General features: G+C 43.4%; 1 protein-coding gene across 2 annotated transcripts in view; it reads left to right on the plus strand.

The window, feature by feature from the left end:
• The window catches only part of LOC128690335 (uncharacterized), a 411,482-nt gene that overhangs the window by 228,499 nt on the left and 160,483 nt on the right, over positions 1-22,500 (plus strand). The window lies entirely within an intron of this gene.

The following is a 22,500-nucleotide window of genomic DNA, read 5'->3' on the forward strand; positions in this document are numbered from 1 at the left end:
AGCTCCATACTGGCACTACATTCTCCAGTATGGGCCTGACAAACGTGATGTAGTGTCGAAACGCTATTCTTATGTTTGCTAGGAGCGCATATGCTGCAGTAGTTATTTGGCTGATGTGAGCCTCAGGAGATGTGCTCGTTATTATACTTACTCCAAGAATTTATGTGAATGAGGTTTGCAGTGTTTGGCCCCCTAGCCTGTACTCTGCTGTTTTCTTTCACCTTCCTCAATCTTCATGACTTTACATTTAGTGGGGTTAAACCTCAGGTGCCAGTTGTTGGACCAGACTTGCAACTTATCCAGATCCCATTGTAGTTCCACAAGATCCTCATCCTCTTGAATTCTCGGTATTAATTTCACATCCTCTGCAAACGATGTGTATGTGTCTGTGTGTGTTTGTATTCCAAAAGTGTTGGATTACCAGGGTGAGGGACTGATTTCCTGAAATACCTCCTCTCCTTACACCTGTTTTGCATTGGACTGATGAAGCCACTGTGTGGCGATATATTTCCTCAGTAAAGATTCCCATATGTTGGGTGTCTCAGTCTTTACATTAATTACTCTTCTCTTCTGAGTTATGTCTTGACACCTTAGTTCCCCCAACTTGACATAGAATGGTGGCAACCATGACCATTCTTAGTATCATCCAGGCGTTCCTGCCGTTCATTCTCTTTTCCAACCACTTGTTCATGGCCCTTCCCAACCACTCGTTCCAGGCCCTTCCCCACCACTTGTTCATGGCCCTTCTCCACCACTCGCACATTACTCTCCCCCATCACTCGTTCATTCACTCCCATTCCTATATAAATGGTTCCAGTTACCCAGTTCGGATAGATACATAATTTTTAAAGGGGTGGACCGGTATGCCAGGGTAAGGCCTCGGTCTGATGAAAAAAATCTTCAGCTATGGGTCATCTTATAACTAAGACCGTCGTCAGGAAACACTTGTCCTGTTCTTTTATCCGACCTTATTCATACCTACCAGATAGGTTACTATATGATTGGTTCTTCACTACTCCCCGTCAACCCTGGAACGTTGCGTGTAAGATAGAGAAGAGGCAAAAGTTTTTTTTTTTATTATTAGAAAATAGGAGTGGAGAAAGAGGAAGGAGAGAGTGTGGTGGGTGAGAGCGGACGGAATGAGGGGAGAGGGATGGGGAAAGAGTGAAGGGAGAGTGCGTGCTGGAAAATACTCAGTGAACCCTCGTTTTGTCACGCAAATATTGTCGAACACACACACTCATGCAAACACACACACACACACACACACACACACACACACACACACACACACACACACACACACACACACACACACACACACACACACACACACACACACACACACACACACACACACACACACACACACACACACACACACACACACACACACACACACACTGTCTCGACCCCTGCAACCACAAATAAGTACACACACACACGCGGCACACACACACACACACACACACACACACACACACACATATATATATATATATATATATATATATATATATATATATATATATATATATATATATATATATATATATATATATATATATATATATATATATATATATATATACATATATATATGACACGCTCACACCAGTGAAGAGGCTGGGCCAGGAGCTGTGAATCGACCCCTCCAACCACAACTAGGTGAGTATAACTGAGTACACACACACACACACACGCCAGTGAAGATGCGGGTCCAGAGCTGTGACTCGACCTCTGCAGCCAGAACTAGGTGAGTACACACACACACGCACACACACACAAACACCGGTGAAGAGGTGGGGGCCAGAAGCTGTGATTCAACCCCCTCAGCTACAACTAGGTGAGCGCAGACACACATATCAGCGAAGAGGCTGGGCCAGGAGCTATGAATCGACCCCTCCAATCGCAACTAGGTGAGTACAACTGAGGACACACATACACTAGTGAAAAGGTGGGACCAGGAGCTGTGAATTGACTCGTCCAACCACAACTAGGTGAGTACACATACACACACCATTGAGGAGGCAGGGCCAGGAGCTGTGAATCAACCCCTCCAACCACAGGTTGATGAGTACAACTGAGTGCACCCACACTCACACACACACAAGTGAAGAGATGGGGCCAGGAGCTTTGAAACGACCCCTCAAACCACAACTAGGTGAGTACAACTGAGTACACACACACACACACCAGTGAAGAGGCGGGGCCAGAAACTGTGATTCGGCCCCTGCAACCAAAACTAGGTGAGTACACACACACACCCGACACACACACACACACACACACACACACACACACACACACACACACACACACACACACACACACACACACACACACACACACACACACACACACGCCACACACACACACACACACCCGACAGGAATGGCAAGAAAGAATCAATGAGAAGTCCCCAGACATCATAGCAGTTACAGAAACAAAACTCATGGAGACAATAACAGATGCAATCTTCCCTCCAGGATACCAGATCATGAGGAAAGATAGAAGGGGCAGGGGGGGAGGTGGGGTTGCTCTGCTCGTAAAAAACAGATGGAAATTCGAGAAAATGGAAGGAATAGATGAGACGGGAGAAAGAGACTACATAGCAGGTACACTTCAGTCTGGGGAACACAAAGTGGTCATTGCAGTGATGTATAATCCACCACAGAACTGCAGGAGGCCAAGAGAGGAATATGAAGAGAGCAACAGAGCAATGGTGGACACACTTGCTGAGGTGGCAAGAAGAGCTCACTCCAGCAGAGCAAAGTTGCTGGTTATGGGGGATTTCAACCACAGGGAGATTGACTGGGAAAACCTGGAGCCACATGGGGGTCCCGAAACATGGAGAGCCAGGATGTTGGACGTGGTGCTGGAAAACCTCATGCACCAACATGTTAAGGACACTACCAGAGTGAGAGGGGAGGATGAACCAGCAAGATTGGACCTTGTGTTCACCCTGGGCAGCTCAGACATTGAGGACATCAAGTATGAGAGTCCCCTAGGAGCTAGCGACCACGTGGTTCTGTGCTTTGAATACATAGTAGAGCTGCAAGTGGAGAGAATAACAGGAGTAGAATGGGAAAAGCCTGACTATAAAAGAGGGGACTACATAGGGTTGAAGCACTTCCTGCGGGAGGTCCAGTGGGACAGAGAACTGACAGGAAAGCCAGTAAATGAAATGATGGAATATGTAGCAACAAAATGCAAGGAGGCAGTGGAAAGGTCCATTCCCAAGGGCAACAGTAACAACGGGAAGACCAGAACAAGCCCCTGGTTTACCCGACGGTGTAAGGAGGCAAAAACAAAGTGCAATAGAGAATGGAAAAAGTACAGAAGGCAGAGAACACACGAAAATAGGGAGATCAGTCGCAGAGCCAGGAATGAGTACGCACAGGTAAGGAGGGAGGCCCAGCGACAGTATGAAAATGACATAGCATCGAGAATCAAGACTGACCCGAAACTGTTGTATAGCCACATCAGGAGGAAGACAACAGTCAAAGACCAGGTGATCAGATTAAGGACAGAATGTGGAGAACTCACAAGAAATGATCAGGAGGTATGTGAGGAGCTGAACAGGAGATTTAAGGAAGTTTTTACAGTAGAGACAGGAAGGGCTGTGAGAAGACAGCACAGAAGGGAACATCAAGAGGGAATATACCAACAAGTGTTGGATGACATACGAACAACTGAGGAGGAGGTGAAGAAGCTCTTAAGTGACCTTGACACCTCAAAGGCGATGGGACCGGACAACATCTCCCCATGGGTCCTTAGAGAAGGAGCAGAGATGCTGTGCGTGCCTCTAACCACAATATTCAACACATCCCTTGAAACTGGGCAACTACCTGAGAAATGGAAGACAGCTAATGTAGTCCCCATATTTAAGAAAGGAAACAGAAACGAGGCACTAAACTACAGACCTGTGTCTCTGACATGTATTGTGTGCAAAGTCATGGAGAAGATTATCAGGAGGAGAGTGGTCGAACACCTGGAAAGGAACAAGATTATAAATGAAAACCAGCATGGGTTCATGGAAGACAAATCTTGTATCACAAACCTCCTGGAGTTTTATGACAAGGTAACAGAAGTAAGACACGAGAGAGAGGGTTGGGTAGATTGCGTTTTCCTAGACTGCAGGAAGGCCTTTGACACAGTTCCCCACAAGAGATAAAAGCAGAAGCTGGAGGATCAGGCACACGTAAAAGGAAGGGCACTGCAATGGATAAGGGAATACCTGACAGGGAGGCAGCAACGAGTCATGGTACGTGAAGAGGTATCACAGTGGGCGCCTGTTACGAGCGGGGTCCCACAGGGGTCAGTTCTAGGACCAGTGCTATTTTTGATATATGTGAACGACATGATGGAAGGAATAGACTCTGAAGTGTCCCTGTTCGCAGATGACGTGAAGTTGATGAGAAGAATTAAATCGGACGAGGATGAGGCAGGACTGCAAAGAGACCTGGAGAGGCTGGACATGTGGTCCAGTAACTGGCTTCTCGAATTCAATCCAGCCAAATGCAAAGTCATGAAGATTGGGGAGGGGCAAAGAAGACCGCAGACAGAGTATAGGCTAGGTGGACAAAGACTACAGACCTCACTCAGGGAGAAAGACCTTGGGGTGACCATAACACCGAGCACATCACCGGAGGCACACATCAGCCAAATAACCGCTGCAGCATACGGGCGCCTGGCAAACCTGAGAATAGCGTTCCGATACCTTAATAAGGAATCGTTCAAGACACTGTACACTGTGTATGTTAGGCCCATACTGGAGTATGCAGCACCAGTCTGGAACCCACACCTGGTCAAGCACGTCAAGAAGTTAGAGAAAGTACAAAGGTTTGCAACAAGGCTAGTCCCAGAGCTCAAGGGAATGTCGTACGAGGAAAGGTTAAGGGAAATCGGACTGACGACACTGGAGGACAGAAGGGTCAGAGGAGACATGATAACGACATACAAGATACTGCGGGGAATAGACAAGGTGGACAGAGATAGGATGTCCAGAGAGGGGACACAGGGACAAGGGGTCACAACTGGAAGCTGAAGACTCAGACGAGTCACAGGGACGTTAGGAAGTATTTCTTCAGTCATAGAGTTGTCAGCAAGTGGAATAGCCTAGCAAGTGAAGTAGTGGAGGCAGGAACCATACATAGTTTTAAGAAGAGGTATGACAAAGCACAGGAAGCAGAGAGAGAGAGGATCCAGTAGCGATCAGTGAAGAGGCGGGGCCAGGAGCTGAGTCTCGACCCCTGCAACCACAATTAGGTGAGTACACACACACACACACACACACACACACACTCGACCCATTCAACCACAAATAGGCGAGTACAAATAGGAGAGTACACACACACTCACTCACACACACACACACGCACACACACGCACACACACACACACACACACACACACACACACACACACACACACACACACACACACACACACACACACACACATACACACACACACACACTCGACCCCTGCAACCACAACTAGGCGAGTACACCACACACACACACACACACACACACACACACACACACACACACACACACACACACACAAACAGACACACACACACACACACACCTCAAAGGCAATGGGGCCGGATAACATCTCTCCATGGGTCATGAGAGAGGAAGCAGAGGTGCTGTGTGTACCCCTAACAACAATATTCAGTACATCTATCTAAACAGGGAGATTGCCTGAGGCATGGAAGACAGCAAATGTAGTCCCAATCTTTAAAAAAGGAGACAGACATGAAGCACTAAACTACAGACCAGTGTCACTGACATGTATAATATGCAAAGTCGTGGAGAAGATTATCAGGAGAAGAGTGGTGGAACACCTAGAAAGGAATGATCTCATCAACAGCAGCCAACATGGTTTCAGGGACGGGAAATCCTGTGTCACAAACCTACTGAGTTCTATGACATGGTGACAGCAGTAAGACAAGAGAGAGAGGGGTGGGCGGATTGCATTTTCTTGGACTACAAGAAGGCGTTTGACACAGTTCCACACAAGAGATTAGTGCAAAAACTGGAGGACCAAGCAGGGATAACAGGGAAGGCACTACAATGGATCAGGGAATACTTGTCAGGAAGACAGCAGCGAATCATGGTGCGTGGCGAGGTGTCAGAGTGGGCACCTGTGACCAGCGGGGTCCCACAGGGGTCTGTCCTAGGACCAGTGCTGTTTCTGGCATTTGTGAACGACATGACGGAAGGAATAGACTCCAAAGTGTCCCTGTTTGCAAATGACGTGAAGTTGATGAGAAGAATTCAATCAGACGAGGACCAGGCAGAACTACAAAGGGATCTGGACAGGCTGCAGACCTGGTTCAGCAATTGGCTCGTGGAGTTCAACCCCACCAAGTGCAAAGTCATGAAGATTGGGAAGGGCAAAGAAGACTGCAGACGGAGTACAGTCTAGGGGGCCAGAGACTACAAACATCAGTCAAGGAAAAAGATCTTGGGGTGAGTATAACACCAGGCACATCTCCTGAGGCGCACATCAACCAAATAACTGCTGCAGCATATGGGCGCCTTGCAAACCTCAGAGCAGCATTCCGACATCTTAATAAGGAATCGTTCAGAACCCTGTACACCGTGTACGTTAGGCCCATATTGGAGTATGCGGCACCAGTTTGGAACCCACACCTAGCCAAGCACGTAAAGAAACTAGAGAAAGTGCAAAGGTTTACAACAAAACTAGTTCCAGAGCTAAGAGGTATGTCCTACGAGGAGAGGTTAAGGGAAATCAACCTGACGACACTGGAGGACAGGAGAGATAGGGAAGACATGATAACGACATACAAAACACTGAGAGGAATTGACAAGGTGGACAAAGACAGGATGTTCCAGAGATGGGACACAGCAACAAGGGGACACAGTTGGAAGTTGAAGACACAGACGAATCACAGGGATGTTAGGAAGTACTTCTTCAGCCACAGAGTAGTCAGGAAGTGGAATAGTTTGGGAAGCGATGTAGTGGAGGCAGGATCCGTACATAGCTTTAAGCATAGGTATGATAAAGCTCACGTTTCCGGGAGAGTGACCTAGTAGCGACCAGTGAAGAGGCGGGGCCAGGAGCTTGGACTCGATCCCTGCAACCTCAACTAGGTGAGTACAACTAGGTGAGTACACACACACACACCCCTAACCCAGTCCTTCCCGCTTTGTCTCCTTATCTTTCTCTCTCTCTCTCTCTCTCACTATCTCACTACCCCTCTTTTTTTTTTTTACACAGGGTTTGACAAGGTTAAGGACCTTAGCTTTATTGACAAGCTATTTACAGGTTAAGGATTCCTAACTTTATTGGCAAGCTAAGAGCTGTTACCTACATCAGCTCATTTGAAAGCATTTTTATTGTTATGAGACATACAAGTAGGGAACAGGATGAAGTTGGAGCCATCTGTGGGCCAGCATTTTCATTTGATCAACTGACTTTATCTCGTTGACATCATTATGCTGTACGAATGTGTTCCATACTCGAGTCATCCAGGGTATATATGATCTCAGATGGAGTGATGTTCTGGAGAAGGGTACAGCCAGAGTAAAGTTGCTGCTTTCCGCTCGTCTTGTGGCATAAAAGCTTGTTTCACGCTGTCCTCGAAGTGGATCCAAGTGTGGTACTTTGACAATATTGGCCTTGTACATAACAGTAAGGCCACCCACATCCCTCCTGTGTTGAAGGCTCTGCTGAAATGACAAATGTATCCAGGATGGGTCCAGGCGAGAGATGAGACGTCTTGCTCTGTTGTCTACTCTGTCAAGCAGTCGCAGATGAGAGGGGGGCAGGCAAACAAAGAAAGTGGAGCATACTCAAGGTGTGAGCGTACTTGTGCCTCGTACAGAATCTTGCAACCCCTACTGTCAAGCACATGCTAGATACGGCGATGCGCTGCAAGCTTCCTGGCTGCCTTGTTTGCAAGATTTACAACATGGTTCTTCATGGTTAGTTTGGAGTCAAATTTCACCCCAAGGATATCAACTTCTTCTCCAGGTGCCAACATCCTCCCATTCATCCTTACTACTGCACCAGCATTACCATCATCGTGCCTAGAGACGATCATCATTTGCGTTTTCTCAGGTGCAAATGTTACTTGCCATCTATTTCCCCAAGCTGATATAGCTCTTAGCTGGTGATTAATGTAGCTTAGAGCAGCTGGCATTTCTCTCACTATCTCTCTCTATCTCTCTCTCTCTCTCTTGCTCTCTTCCACAGCCTTTCCCCCACCCTCCTCTCTCTCTCTCTCTCCCACAGTCCTTGTCCTCAACCCTCCTCTCTCTCTATCTCTCTCTCTAGCCTTCTCTCTCCCTCTCCCTCTCCCTCTTTCTATCTTTCTCTCTCTCCCTCCCTCGCATTTCTCTCTCTCATAGCCTTTTTCCCCCACCCTCCTCTCTATTTCTCTCTTTCTAGGCTTTTCTCTCCCTCTCCCTCTTTCTATCTTTCTCTCTCCCCCTCCCTCGCATTTCTCTCTCTCATAGCCTTTTCCATCACCCTCCTCTCTCTCTCTCTCTCTCTCTCTCTCTCTCTTTACCCTTTCTTTACCCCCCTCTCGTTTCTTTTTCTCTCACTCCTTTAGTCTTATCCCTCACCCCCATCCTCCCTCTTCTCTCTCCCTTATTCTTCCCTTTCTTTCTCCCCCTCTTATTCTCTCTCTCCCTCCTCTAGTCTTCTCCCTCCCCGTCTTATTCTCTCTCTCTCTTCTCTAGCCTTCTCCCTCCCCCCCACACACACCCTGAAAATACATAAACTTCTCTCTGTGGTAAAATACATAAGCTTCTTTCTGTGGTAAGAAAAAAAATGGATTGTCTTAGAGGGCGGAAAACCAGAGATCTGGTGGACGAACCAGGGAGGAAAGACTGGGAGTTAGAGCTCCAAAAAAGGGAGGAAGAGTGGTGAAGGAAGATAGAAGAGCTTGGCAAGATAATGGAGGAGAGATAGCTGAAGAGTGCAGGAAGTGGGAGCTACAAGTCTTAGCAGCAGAAACTAGGATACAGTGCTTAGAAGAGAAACTAAAAAACCTAAAACAGATTAGAGAGACAAATGATAATTCAGATGCAACATCAGGAAATTCTATGTCAATCACAGACAAGGGGACGGTAAGAAATAAAGGAGATATACCGTACATGAAGGCCCTATCAGACTCATTTGGGGCCAGGGAAAAGACGAGGAGCACACTAAGATCAAATGACAGGTCCGAAGACAATGAAAGTATGATATATGCAGAGACTCTAACAGCCAACTGCAGTAGCTAGTAACAGCTGATCATGAAAGACAGTTCACTGAGCATAGAAGTTTCAGCAAGGACAGGGATTGAAAGCAAGAACATTTCAATGGAAGGAACTAAAACACCTCAGAGGATGCAAATGGAGACTCAGTGGGAGGAGGAAAGGGAGAGGTCAGTTTTTTTCTACGGGCTCCAAGAAGCCAAAGGGGACAACTTCGAAGAAATACAACAGAAGGAGGAAAAAATGATTGAAGGCATCATGAAAACAATAGGTGAGGGCGATGTGACCCAGGTGACAAATTTTCGGAGAATTGGATGGTGTGCGAGTGGAAGGAAAAGGCCTGTCAAAGTAATTTCAAGGAAGAATCAGCTTGAACCAGGATCCTGCAAGAGAAAGCACGACTGAGGGACACACCGGGATACCAGAGAGTATACCTCGATCGCGACAGAGCACAAGAAGAAAGGACTACACTGAAATAGAGGGTACAGAGATGCAAGGAGGAACGAGAGGCAATGATGAAGATGAGCAGGACCCAGACACAGGAGGAAGGGCAAACACACTCTGCAGAAACTCCCGTAGAAGGACCTCAACCGCGACAATCCCAACGCAACTGAGCAATCTAAACCAGAACCCACACACTGTTCCCTCTGCCACCAACCCCATCACAAACCTCACCCCAACAGCTGCCCCCTATGGGCATTCTGACCCCACCCCCTCATCACAACCCCCACCCACACCACAGCCCCCATAGGCCCCCACCAAGGCTCTCACTCCCCCAACCCCAATATTCTCCCAGGACCACAGTGATAGAAAAGAAGCTGAAGGTTTGGTACACAAAAGCGGACAAAATAACAAATAAATATGAGGAGTGGCACGAAAGAATCAGCGAGAAATCCCCAGACATCATAGCAGTCACAGAAATGGAACTCGGTGAGACAATAACAAATGCAATCTTCCCACCGGGATATCAGGTCCTGAGGAAAGATAGAAGGAGTAGAGGGGGAGGAGGGGTTGTTGCCCTGCTCATAAAAAACAATGGGGATTTGAGGAAATGGAAGGCATGAACATTATTGGAGAAAGGACTACATAGTAGGTACAATTCAGTCTGGAGAACATAAAATAATCATTGGAGTGATGTATAACCCACCACAGAACTGCAGGAGGCCAAGAGAGGAGTACGAAGAAAACAACAGAGCGATGGTGGACAAACTGGATGAGGTGGCAAGAAGAGCTCACTCGAGCAGAACAAAGTTACTGGTAATAGGCGATTTCAACCACAAGGAGATCGACTGGGAAAACCTGGAGCCACATGGGGGTCCCGAAACATGGAGAGCCAAGATGATGGATGTGGTACTTGAAAACCTCATGCATCAACATGTCAGGGACACTACCAGAGAGGAAAGGATGAGCCAGCAAGACTGTATCTTGTGTTCACCCTGAGCAGTTCAGACATTGAGGACATCACTTACAAGAGGCCCCTTGGAGCTAGCGATCACGTGGTTCTGAGTTTTGATTATATAGTAGAGTTACAAGTGGAGAAGGTAACAGGAATTAAATGGGAAAAGCCAAACTATAAAAGGGGGGACTACACAGGTATGAGGAACTTCCTGCAGGAGGTTCAGTGGGACAGAGAGCTGTTAGGAAAATCATTAAACGAGATGATGGAATATGTAACAACAAAGTGCAAGGAGGCAGAGGAAAGGTTTGTTCCCAAAGGAAATAGAAATAATAGGAAGACCAAAGTGAGTCCTTGGTTTACCCGAAGGTGTAGGGAGGCAAAAACTAAGTGCCCCAGAGAATGGAAAAGGTATAGGAGGCAAAGGACCGAGGAAAATAAGGAGATTAGTAGAAGAGCCAGAAACGAGTATGCACAGATAAAGAGGGAGGCACAGCGACAGTACGAAAACGACATAGCATCGAAAGTCAAGTCTGACTCGAAACTGCTGTATAGCCACATTAGGAGGAAGACAACAGCCAAAGACCAGGTGATAAGGCTAGGGAAAGAAGGTGGGGAACTCACAAGAAACGATCAAGAAGTATGGGAGGAGCTCAATATGAGATTTAAGGAAGTATTTACAGTGGAGACAGGAAGGCCTCTGGGGGGACAGAACAGAGGGGGACATCAGCAAGGAATATACCAACAAGTGTTGGATGACAAACATACAAATGAGAAGGAGGTGAAGAAGCTGCTTTGGGACATCGATACCTCAAAGGCAATGGGACCGGGCATTTCCCCGCTGGTCCTTAGAGAAGGAGCGGATATGCTGCGTGTGCCACTTACCACAATTTTCAACATATCCCTGGAAACTGGGCAACTACCTGAGGTATGGAAGACGGCAAATGTAGTTCCCATTTTTAAAAAAGGAGACAGAAAAGAGGCACTAAGCTATAGACCTGTGTCACTGACGTGTATAGTATGCAGTTATGGAGAAGATTATCAGGAGGAGAGTGGTGGAGCACCTGGAACGGAACCAGACTATAAACGCCAACCAGCACGGATTCATGGAAGGGAAATCCTGTGTCACAAACCTTCTGGAGTTTTATGATAAAGTAACGGAAGTAAGACACGAGAGAAAAGGGTAGGTTGATTGCATCTTCTTGGATTGCAAGAAGGCCTTTGACACAGTTCCTCACAAGAGATTAGTGCAGAAGCTAGAGGATCAGGCGCATATAAAAGGAAGGGCACTCCAATGGATCAGAGAATACCTGAAAGGGAGGCAACAACGAGTCATGGTACGTGATGAGGTATCACAGTGGGCACCTGTGACGAGCGGGGTCCCACAGTGCTATTTTTGGTATATGTGAACGACATGATGGAAGGGTTAGACTCAGAAGTGTCCCTGTTCGCAGATGATGTGAAGTTAATGAGGAGAATTAAATCAGATGAGGATCAGGCAGGACTTCAAAGAGGCCTGGACAGACAGGACACCTGGTCCAGCAACTGGCTTCTCGAATTTAACCCCGCCAAATGCAAAGTCATGAAGATCACGGAAGGGCACAGAAGACCGCAGACGGAGTATAGGCTAGGTGGCCAAAGACTGCAAACCTCGCTCAAGGAGAAAGGTCTTGGGGTGAGTATAACACCGAGCATATCTCCGGAAGCACACATCAACCAGATAACTGCAGCAGCATATGGGCGCCTGGCAAACCTGAGAACAGCGTTCTGATACCTTAGTAAGGAATCATTCAAGACACTGTACACGGTGTAAGTCAGGCCCATACTGGAGTATGCAGCACCTGTTTGGAACCCGCACTTGATCAAGCACGTCAAGAAATTAGAGAAACTGCTAAGGTTTGCGACAAGGTTAGTTCCAGAGCTAAGGGGAATGTCCTATGAAGAAAGGTTAAGGGAAACCGACCTGACGACACTGGAGGGCAGGAGGGTCAAGGGAGACATGATAACGACATATAAAATACTGCGCGGAATAGTCAAGATGGACAAAGACAGGATGTTCCAGAGATGGGACAAAGAAACAAGAGGTCGCAATTGGAAGTTGAAGACTCAGATGAATCAGAGGGATGATAGGAAGTATTTCTTCAGTCACAGAGTTGTCAGGCCGTGGAATTGCCTAGAAAGTGACGTAGTGGAGGCGGGAACCATACATAGTTTTAAGACGAGGTATGATAAAGCTCATGGGACAGGAAGAGAGAGGACCTAGTAGCAACCGGTGAAGAGGCGGGGCCGGGAGCTAAGACTCGACCCCTGCAACCACAAATAGGTGAGTACAAATAGTTGAGTGCACACAAACACACACACACACACACACACACACACACACACACACACACACACACACACACACACACACACACACACACACACACACACACACACACATACACACATACACACACACAAGACTAGTCCCAGAGCTAAGAGGTATGTCCTACGAGGAGTGGTTAAGGGAAATCAACCTGACGACACTGGAGGACAGGAGAGATAGGGGGGACATGATAACGACATACAAAATGCTGAGAGGAATTGGCAAGGTGGACAAAGACAGGATGTTCCAGAGATTGGACACAGTAACAAGGGGGCACAGTTGGAAGTTGAAGACACAGATGAATCACAGGGATGTTAGGAAGTATTTCTTCAGCCACAGAGTAGTCAGTAAGTGGAATAGTTTGGGAAGCGATGTAGTGGAGGCAGGATCCATACATAGCTTTAAGCAGAGGTATGATAAAGCTCACGGCTCAGGGAGAGTGACCTAGTAGCGATCAGTGAAGAGGCGGGGCCAGGAGCTCGGACTCGACCCTCGCAACCTCAACTAGGTGAGTACAACTAGGTGAGTACACACACACACTCACACACACATACACACGCACACACACACAAACACTCACAAAACATTAAGTTTTCACAAACACTCAAAATAAACACTCATAAACATTCCACCAGAGCTCCCGAGTTGTCAAGTTTTTTCCTCTAATAATTTATACATTCTCATGTGTTCAGTGTCCAGTGTCCTGTGTCACTGCATCACCGGGGCTCGTGCTGTGTCACTGCATCACCGGGGCTCGTGCTGTGTCACTGTATCACCGGGGCTCGTGCAAACATATGAATATATATGAGTGCTATATAACATTTTAGAATTACACGATTAAAATTATATATGCATAAAACATTTTTTATAGCAGGCGTGTGTAAATATATGTGTGTACTAGGACTCACAATTGTATTAACCAAGTTGGAGTTTTAGAGGTCGAGTCTCTTATATATATATATATATATATATATATATATATATATATATATATATATATATATATATATATATATATATATATATATATATATATATATATATATATATATATATATATATATATATATATATATATATATATATATATATATATATATATATATATATATATATATATATATATATATATATATATATATATATATATATATATATATATATATATATATATATATATATATATATATATATATATATATATATATATATATATATATATATATATATATATATATATATATATATATATATATATATATATATATATATATATATATATATATATATATATATATATATATATATATATATATATATATATATATATATATATGCAATAAGATCACAGTAAACAGGTGATTTCAGAATATGCAAAACAACCACTCTGAAAGAATAGAGAAATTCCAAGCGCTTTCGTGACTACTTACATTATCAATTGATAATGTGAGTAGTCACGAAAGCGCTTGGAATTTCTCTATTCTTTCAGAGTGGTTGTTTTGCTTATATATATATATATATATATATATATATATATATATATATATATATATATATATATATATATATATATATATATATATATATATATATATATATATACATATGTATATATATATATATATATATATATATATATATATATATATATATATATATATATATATATATATATATATATATATATATATATATCTGAGTGTATATATGTGTGTGTGTGTGTGTGTGTGTGTGTGTGTGTGTGTGTGTGTGTGTGTGTGTGTGTGTGTGTGTGTGTGTGTGTGTGTGTGTGTGTGTGTGTGTGTGTCTGTGTGTGTGTGTGTGTGTGTGTATGTGTGTGTGTTTGTGTCATGTAGGAGGGTAATGATTAGGGGAATATGGGGGTAAGAGGAGGGAGTCAGTAGGCAGGGGACAGGCAGGCGAGGTGGTAGATGACAGGAGAGGTGAGCGGTAGGTACGTAATGTGAGGTCACTGGTGACTACAACTTCACCTCTCATTACTCTACCCACCACTCCACACTACTCACCCTCTCACTACTTTAACTAAACATAAATAAATGGAAATAAGAATAAATAACGTGGACAGTGAATATTACTGTTTTACTCATAAGAACATAAGAACATAAGAACATAAGAACGAAGGAACACTGCAGAAGGCCTACTGGCCCATGCGAGGCAGGTCCAAGTCTCCTACCGGCTTAAGCCAATGCACCCAACCTAGTCAGGTCAGGTCACATTGACTTAAGGGAGGAACACGGCAACCGACCTGTTAGCACAAGCTATCAGGTCTAACTCACACCCACCCACATCTACTCATGTATTTATCCAACCTATTTTTAAAGCTACACAACGTTCTGGCCTCTATAACGGTACTTGGGAGTTTGTTCCACTCATCCACAACTCTATTACCAAACCAGTACTTTCCTATATCCTTCCTGAATCTGAATTTTTCCAACTTAAAACCATTGCTGCGAGTCCTGTCTAGGCTAGATATTTTCAGCACACTATTTACATCCCCTTTATTTATTCCTGTCTTCCACTTATACACCTCAATCATATCCCCCCTAATTCTACGTCTTTCTAGAGAGTGCAGTTTCAGGGCCCTTAGTCTATCCTCATAGGGAAGGTTTCTGATACATGGGATCATCTTTGTCATCCTCCTTTGTACATTTTCCAGAGAATTTATATCCATTCTGTAATACGGTGACCAAAACTGTGCAGCATAATCTAAATGAGGCCTAACCAAGGATGTATAGAGTTGAAGAACAACCTGAGGACTCCTATTATTTATGCTTCTTGATATGAAGCCAAGGATTCTATTAGCTTTATTGCGAACACTTATGCACTGTTGTCTTGGTTTCAGATTACTGCTAACCAGAACTCCTAAATCTTTTTCGCAATCCGTAATATTAAGATCTACATTATTTAGTTTATATGTGGCATGGTTATTGTCCTGTCCAACATTTAGAACTTTGCATTTGTCTATATTAAACTGCATCTGCCACTTCTCCGACCACTGCATCAGTCTATTCAAATCTTCCTGGAGTGCTCGAATGTCCTCGTCAGAATGAATTCGACGGCCTATTTTGGTGTCATCGGCAAACTTGCCGATGTCGCTCTTTATGCCCTCATCTATGTCGTTTATGTAGATTGTGAACAGCAGGGGGCCCAACACTGACCCTGTGGAACACCGCTCGTGACGCTTCCCCACTCTGATTTCTCCCCATTTATGCAAACTCTCTGCTGCCTATTTGTCAACCATGCCTCTATCCAGGAAAAAATTTCTCCTCCTATTCCATGTGCTTTAATTTTCCTCAATAGTCTCTGATGTGGGACCCTGTCAAAAGCCTTACTGAAGTCCATATACACAATATCATATTCATTACCATGATCTACCTCCTCAAACACTTTAGTGAAAAAAGTTAATAAATTCGTAAGGCAGGAACGCCCTTTGTAAAACCATGCTGAGATTCGTTGATTAATTTATGCTTTTCAAGGTGGCTACGAACTGCCTCGGCAATTATTGATTCCATAAATTTTCCCACTATGGAGGTTAGGCTTATTGGTCTATAGTTCGAAGCTAAGGACCTGTCACCTGTTTTGAAAATAGGTATCACATTTGCCATTTTCCACTTATCTGGCACCATGCCAGTTTGTAGTGATATGTTGAAAAGATTAGCCAAAGGTGTGCTAAGCTCCTCTTTACATTCCTTTAGAACCCTTGCATACAGTTCATCAGGGCCTGGGGATTTGTTAGGTTTTAATTTATCTATTTGCCTAAGGACCATGTCACTTGTGACCCTAATAGTGCACAGTTTATTATCGTCCTGTTCTACATAATTTATCATTACTGGAATATCGCTGGTATCCTCCTGTGTAAAAACTGAGAGGAAGTATGTGTCAAAAATTCTACACATTTCCTTATCACTGTCAGTGAGCTGACCCGAGGAACTTTTGAGTGGGCCTATCTTGTCCCTGATCTTACTTCTGTATACCTGAAAGAATCCTTTTGGGTTAGTCTTCGATTCTCTTGCAACACAGTTTATTATTAAGTCCTCGTACAATAATATATTTGGTAACAGGAGTACATTATTGGGGTGGTACACATAAGCAGTGAGACAGGGAATACAATTAGCTTGGCGAAACAGAATATAACTTACAATATAGTTCAGAGGACAGTTCATCACAGGAACTAAGCCACAGGTCCCATGTCCTACACAGCACGAGTACTGCGCCAAGCCAGTACTCTGCCCAGTGCCTCCAACAGTCTCCTCCAGAGACTTCAGCAGCCTTCTCCCGAGCCCTGCACCCCAGCAGCAGCTCCGCTCGAAGTCTCTGATCGGAGCTCTGCACCCAGGCCAGTGCTCCGCACGAATCTCCTGATCATGCTCTTCCTTGGGCTTTTATGGTGGTCCAGGCACCCTCCACAAAGAGGTGTGCACACGTGGTGTTGATCTGACGTCGAGGTCTGACGCCGTCCATAACAAAAGACCTCAGTCTTAAGCCGGAAAGGCGTGTCCCTGACAGACATTTGCCAAGGCAAGGTGACCATATAATTGGTTAAATTAGGTCTCCCCAGAGACCTCACAAGCCCAGCTGAACTACATCACATTTGTGTGTAGTGTCCAATAGGTAAAACTTTTCAGTTTAAAATTAAGTCTTTGCTAAAATTTTCTATTTTACGTTTAAAGTTACATTTTTTCATTTATGTTAATGTAAAAATTAATAATTTTCTACCAAAAGAACCTTAGGAAACTTACCTAACCTTATTATAACAAACACAATTTAATTTTGCCTAATCCAACTAAATGTATTGTAGGTAAGCTTACAATAATATAATACTAAACAAACACAATGAAATATATTTTTTTCATTAGATTCAAAATGATTTTTGCGAAATTATCACATACACAAATTTTCACTTACCTTATTCGGCATGAAGAGCTTTACTATTTATGCGGCACGACATATATATATATATATATATATATATATATATATATATATATATATATATATATATATATATATATATATATATATATATATATATATATATATATATATATATATATATATATATATATAATTAGTGCACCACGCAGAAACAAGTAGGTACATACAGAGAAAGATCACACTCAGTAGGACTCGATACCGCTACTGGGACGGTCTGCTGACTGCGATCTTTCTCTGTATATGCCCGCTTGTTTTTGCGTGGTGCTGTGATACAAAAATCGCTTCTGAGGTCAGAACATACTTTTTACTGTTTTTCACTGACATTTCTGTAATTCCCTTCCTACCTCAACCTCTCTTTCCCTTCCTACTTCTGCTTTCCCCTATTAACCCTCCCCCTATCCCCTGCCTTCTGTTTCTCACACTCTTAATTAAAGCCAATGAGAGCAGAGTCGTCACACCAGAAACACCCCTCACCTTTCCAAATTAGAGATTGACACGGGAAAGTTTTGAAGACATTGATGAGTGCAATGTCTGAAGGTGCAAACTGGAAGACATTGAAGAGAGGAATGTCTGAAAACATGGACCTAGAACACGGTGATGAGGATGGGGGGGGGGGGGGGAAGAGTGAATAAAAACTGGAACGGGAAGATGGAAATAAAGGGTAATTTCTGAAGGTAGTAGCTGGAAATAGCGTATTAAATACGAATATGGAGAGGAGGACGTGATGGAGGAAGACGAGGAGAAGGAGGAGGAAGAGGAGTAATAGGAGGAGGAGGAAGAGGAGGAGGAGGAGGGAGAGGGAGAGGAGGAGGAGGAGGAGGGAGAGGATGTATATCTGGAGGGTGAAGTAACAGTGTTGATGTATATCTGGAGGGAGAAGTAACAGTGTTGATGTATATCTGGAGGGAGAAGTAACAGTGTTGATGTATATCTGGAGGGAGAAGTAACAGTGTTGATGTATATCTGGAGGATGAAGTAACAGTGTTGATGTATATCTGGAAGGAGAAGTAACAGTGTTGATGTATATCTGGAGGGTGAAGTAACAGTGTTGATGTATATCTGGAGGGAGAAGTAACAGTGTTGATGTATATCTGGAGGATGAAGTAACAGTGTTGATGTATATCTGGAGGGAGAAGTAACAGTGTTGATGTATATCTGGAGGGTGAAGTAACAGTGTTGATGTATATCTGGAGGGTGAAGTAACAGTGTTGATGTATATCTGGAGCGTGAAGTAACAGTGTTGATGTATATCTGGAGGATGAAGTAACGGCGTTGATGTATATCTGGAGGGTGAAGTAACGGCGTTGATGTATATCTGGAGGGTGAAGTAACGGTGTTGATGTATATCTGGAGGGTGAAGTAACAGTGTTGATGTATATCTGGAGGGTGAAGTAACAGTGTTGATGTATATCTGGAGGGAGAAGTAACAGTGTTGATGTATATCTGGAGGGTGAAGTAACAGTGTTGATGTATATCTGGAGGGTGAAGTAACAGTGTTAATGTATATCTGGAGGGTGAAGTAACAGTGTTGATGTATATCTGGAGGGTAAGAGTAATGTCTGAGAGTAAAACAGAGAGAGAGAGAGAGAGAGAGAGAGAGAGAGAGAGAGAGAGAGAGAGAGAGAGAGAGAGAGAGAGAGAGAGAGAGAGAGAGAGAGAGAGAGAGAGAGAGAGAGAGAGAGAGGAGAGAAAGAAAGATAGAATCAAATTTCGATATCGAGACTTGGTTATAGTCCTGCTTCTTAACATGTCTCTCTCTATCACTGCTGTCACTTGTAAACAAACTTGGACCTCCCTTGAGGTGATACCTTTAAATAACACAAGAAAAAAGAACCTGGCACTCACGCATATAAGAGGCAATTACTGACTCTTGGCACTACATTTACCTAGCACTGAGGGAGAAGTGTGGCACCATCACAAGTTGGATAAACACCTGATGGCACCCCCGCCCGGCACTAACCTATTTGCATAATGAGCTTTTGGCACTCTGAGTAAGTCTGCTGTTTTGGATTTTTTTTAATAGTATACTGTCTGCTACACTATCTGCTCTCGTGTATTAGGTCTTGTGCTACACTATCTGCACTGCTATCTGCTATATTTGCTGTTTTGTCTTCTATATTTTTTGTGCTACTTACTTCATCTCTTGTAATATGTTCTGTACTATCCTCAATATCTGCTATACTAGCTGATATATTGTATGTTATACTATCTTCTATGATATTTTCTGCTATACTGTCTGCAGTATTTGTTGTGATGTCATCCTATATTAACTCCTATGTTATATGACGTTATATGATGAGCTACGCTATATACCACGTAATCTGCTATATTATATTTTCTAATGTTATATGTCTTTCCATCTATTCTACTGTATCTACTATACTGTGGTGACTATTGTACTAACTGCTGTTGTATGCCATCATCTATATTCTATCTGGTTTAATATACGTTGATACATCTTTGAAGTGTTTTGAGAGTTTTTGTTTCTCCCTGGACCAGGCTTGCCGGGTGCTTGTTTGATCAACCATGCTGTTGCTGTCGACGGCCCGCTGGTCCTCATATCACAGCCTGGTTGATCTGGCAATTGGTGGAGGTACATGTCCTCTTGCTCCAGTAGTGTTTCTGATAGCTTGTGGCACAGTGGCAAACAATCTAGGTCCAAGGATGTTGATACAATGTTCTCTTATAGTGCCCACGACTCACATATTTTTTCACTAGGTTTAGTTTGCACATTCTTCCATATCTCTCACTTCAGTATGTTATAACAATGTGTAGATTTGGGACAAGACCCTCAGGTACATTATATATATATATATATATATATATATATATATATATATATATATATATATATATATATATATATATATATATATATATATATATATATATATATATATATATATATGCGTGTGTGTGTGTGTGTGTGTGTGTGGTGCCGAATAGGTAAAACTTGTCATTTTTGGCTTAAACAGCAATGCTCTTCTTGCCGAATAAGGCAAGCGAAAATTTGTGTATGCATTAATTTCGCAAAAATCGCTCTGAACTTTACGAAAAAAATTATATTTCATTGTGTTTGTTTATTATTAAATTATTGTAAACTTATCTAAAATATATTTATTTGGATTAGGTTAAATTAAATTGAGCTTGTTATAACCAGGTTAGGTAAGTTTTCTAAGGTGCTTTTGGTACATAATTATTAACTACATTAATTTATAAGAAAAAATGTATAAGAAAATTTTAGAAAGGATTTAATTTTAAATGAGTTTTCATGCTAATTGACTAGTTTTACCTATTTGGTACGACATATATATATATATATATATATATATATATATATATATATATATATATATATATATATATAGTGCTAGTCACAGCATTATGCCGTGACGAAAATCAAAGGCCTACCATATAGGGGGGTCTTTTTTAGTCAGTGCATTATGCCGGGTAGCAGCCGTTAGCATGACGTCACGGGCTGCCGCCACACTCCACAATGACTCCTCAGTGCTCACATGGCTACCGTGGTGAGTGGAAGTGTTGCACTTTTGTCTCTCATCTGCCCCATCTTTCGTCCGGTGTTCCCTTTTGTTTTGGTGCTATACATGTTTGATTATGAGTAAAAGGAAGTTTTGAATGCCTGAAACTATACCTCAAATCATAGGGCTTCACAAAGCTGGGCACCAGATGAAACAAGGGAATGTTGGTGTGTGTGAGCGTTCAGTGAGGAACTGGGTGTAACGGTTCAAGGTTGGTGGAGGTGTTGAGTTACCGTCTGCCAAACCTCGTCCTGGCCCCTCGAAGAAGACATCTATTCATACCTTAACTGTGTTAAAGAAGCAGTTAGAGAGTAAACCGAAGATAACTGCTAGAGAATTGAAAGAAAAGAACCCACATCTTCTCTCAGAGGTGTCTGTAAGAACTGTTAACAGACGTGTGTCAGAACTGAGCTACAGAAGTCACTGGGGGGGTAAAGAAACTTACCCTCTCCAAGCCACAGATGAAACGTAGGCTGGATTATGCAAAGAAATATCTTCACTGGAATCCTCAACAGTGGTCTGAAGTACTTTGGAGTGACGAAGCAACCTTCACCGTCACCTGTAACCGTGGGGGACATGTGACCCGCTAGATCCACGCTACACCTGTGGGACCACCAAACACCCAGACTCGCTCATGGTTTGGGAATGTTTCAATGCTCATAGCTTTGGTGAACTCACTGTGCTTCCCAGAAACTAGCATATTAATCAGTACAATTACCTGGAGCTATTGTGTGACAATTTACCTGAGGTGTTTGGCAAGTGTGGGGCTACGGTTTTTATGAATGACGGTGCACCGTGTTATACCACAAAATCTGTAGTTCAGTGGCTCAAGGACTGTCAAGTGAGGTTCTTTAATGACTGGCCAGGCAATTTCCCAGACCTAAACCCTATTGAGAACCTCTGGTCAACAGTGAAAAAAAGTTTACTGGGCAAGGATATCAGTTAAACCCCGCTGCTGGAGGCTGTTCTACATGATGCGTGGAGTAATATGCCTCC

The sequence above is a fragment of the Cherax quadricarinatus genome, chromosome 32, assembly GCF_038502225.1.
Source record: "Cherax quadricarinatus isolate ZL_2023a chromosome 32, ASM3850222v1, whole genome shotgun sequence".
In the NCBI taxonomy this organism is placed as follows: Eukaryota; Metazoa; Arthropoda; class Malacostraca; order Decapoda; family Parastacidae; genus Cherax; species Cherax quadricarinatus.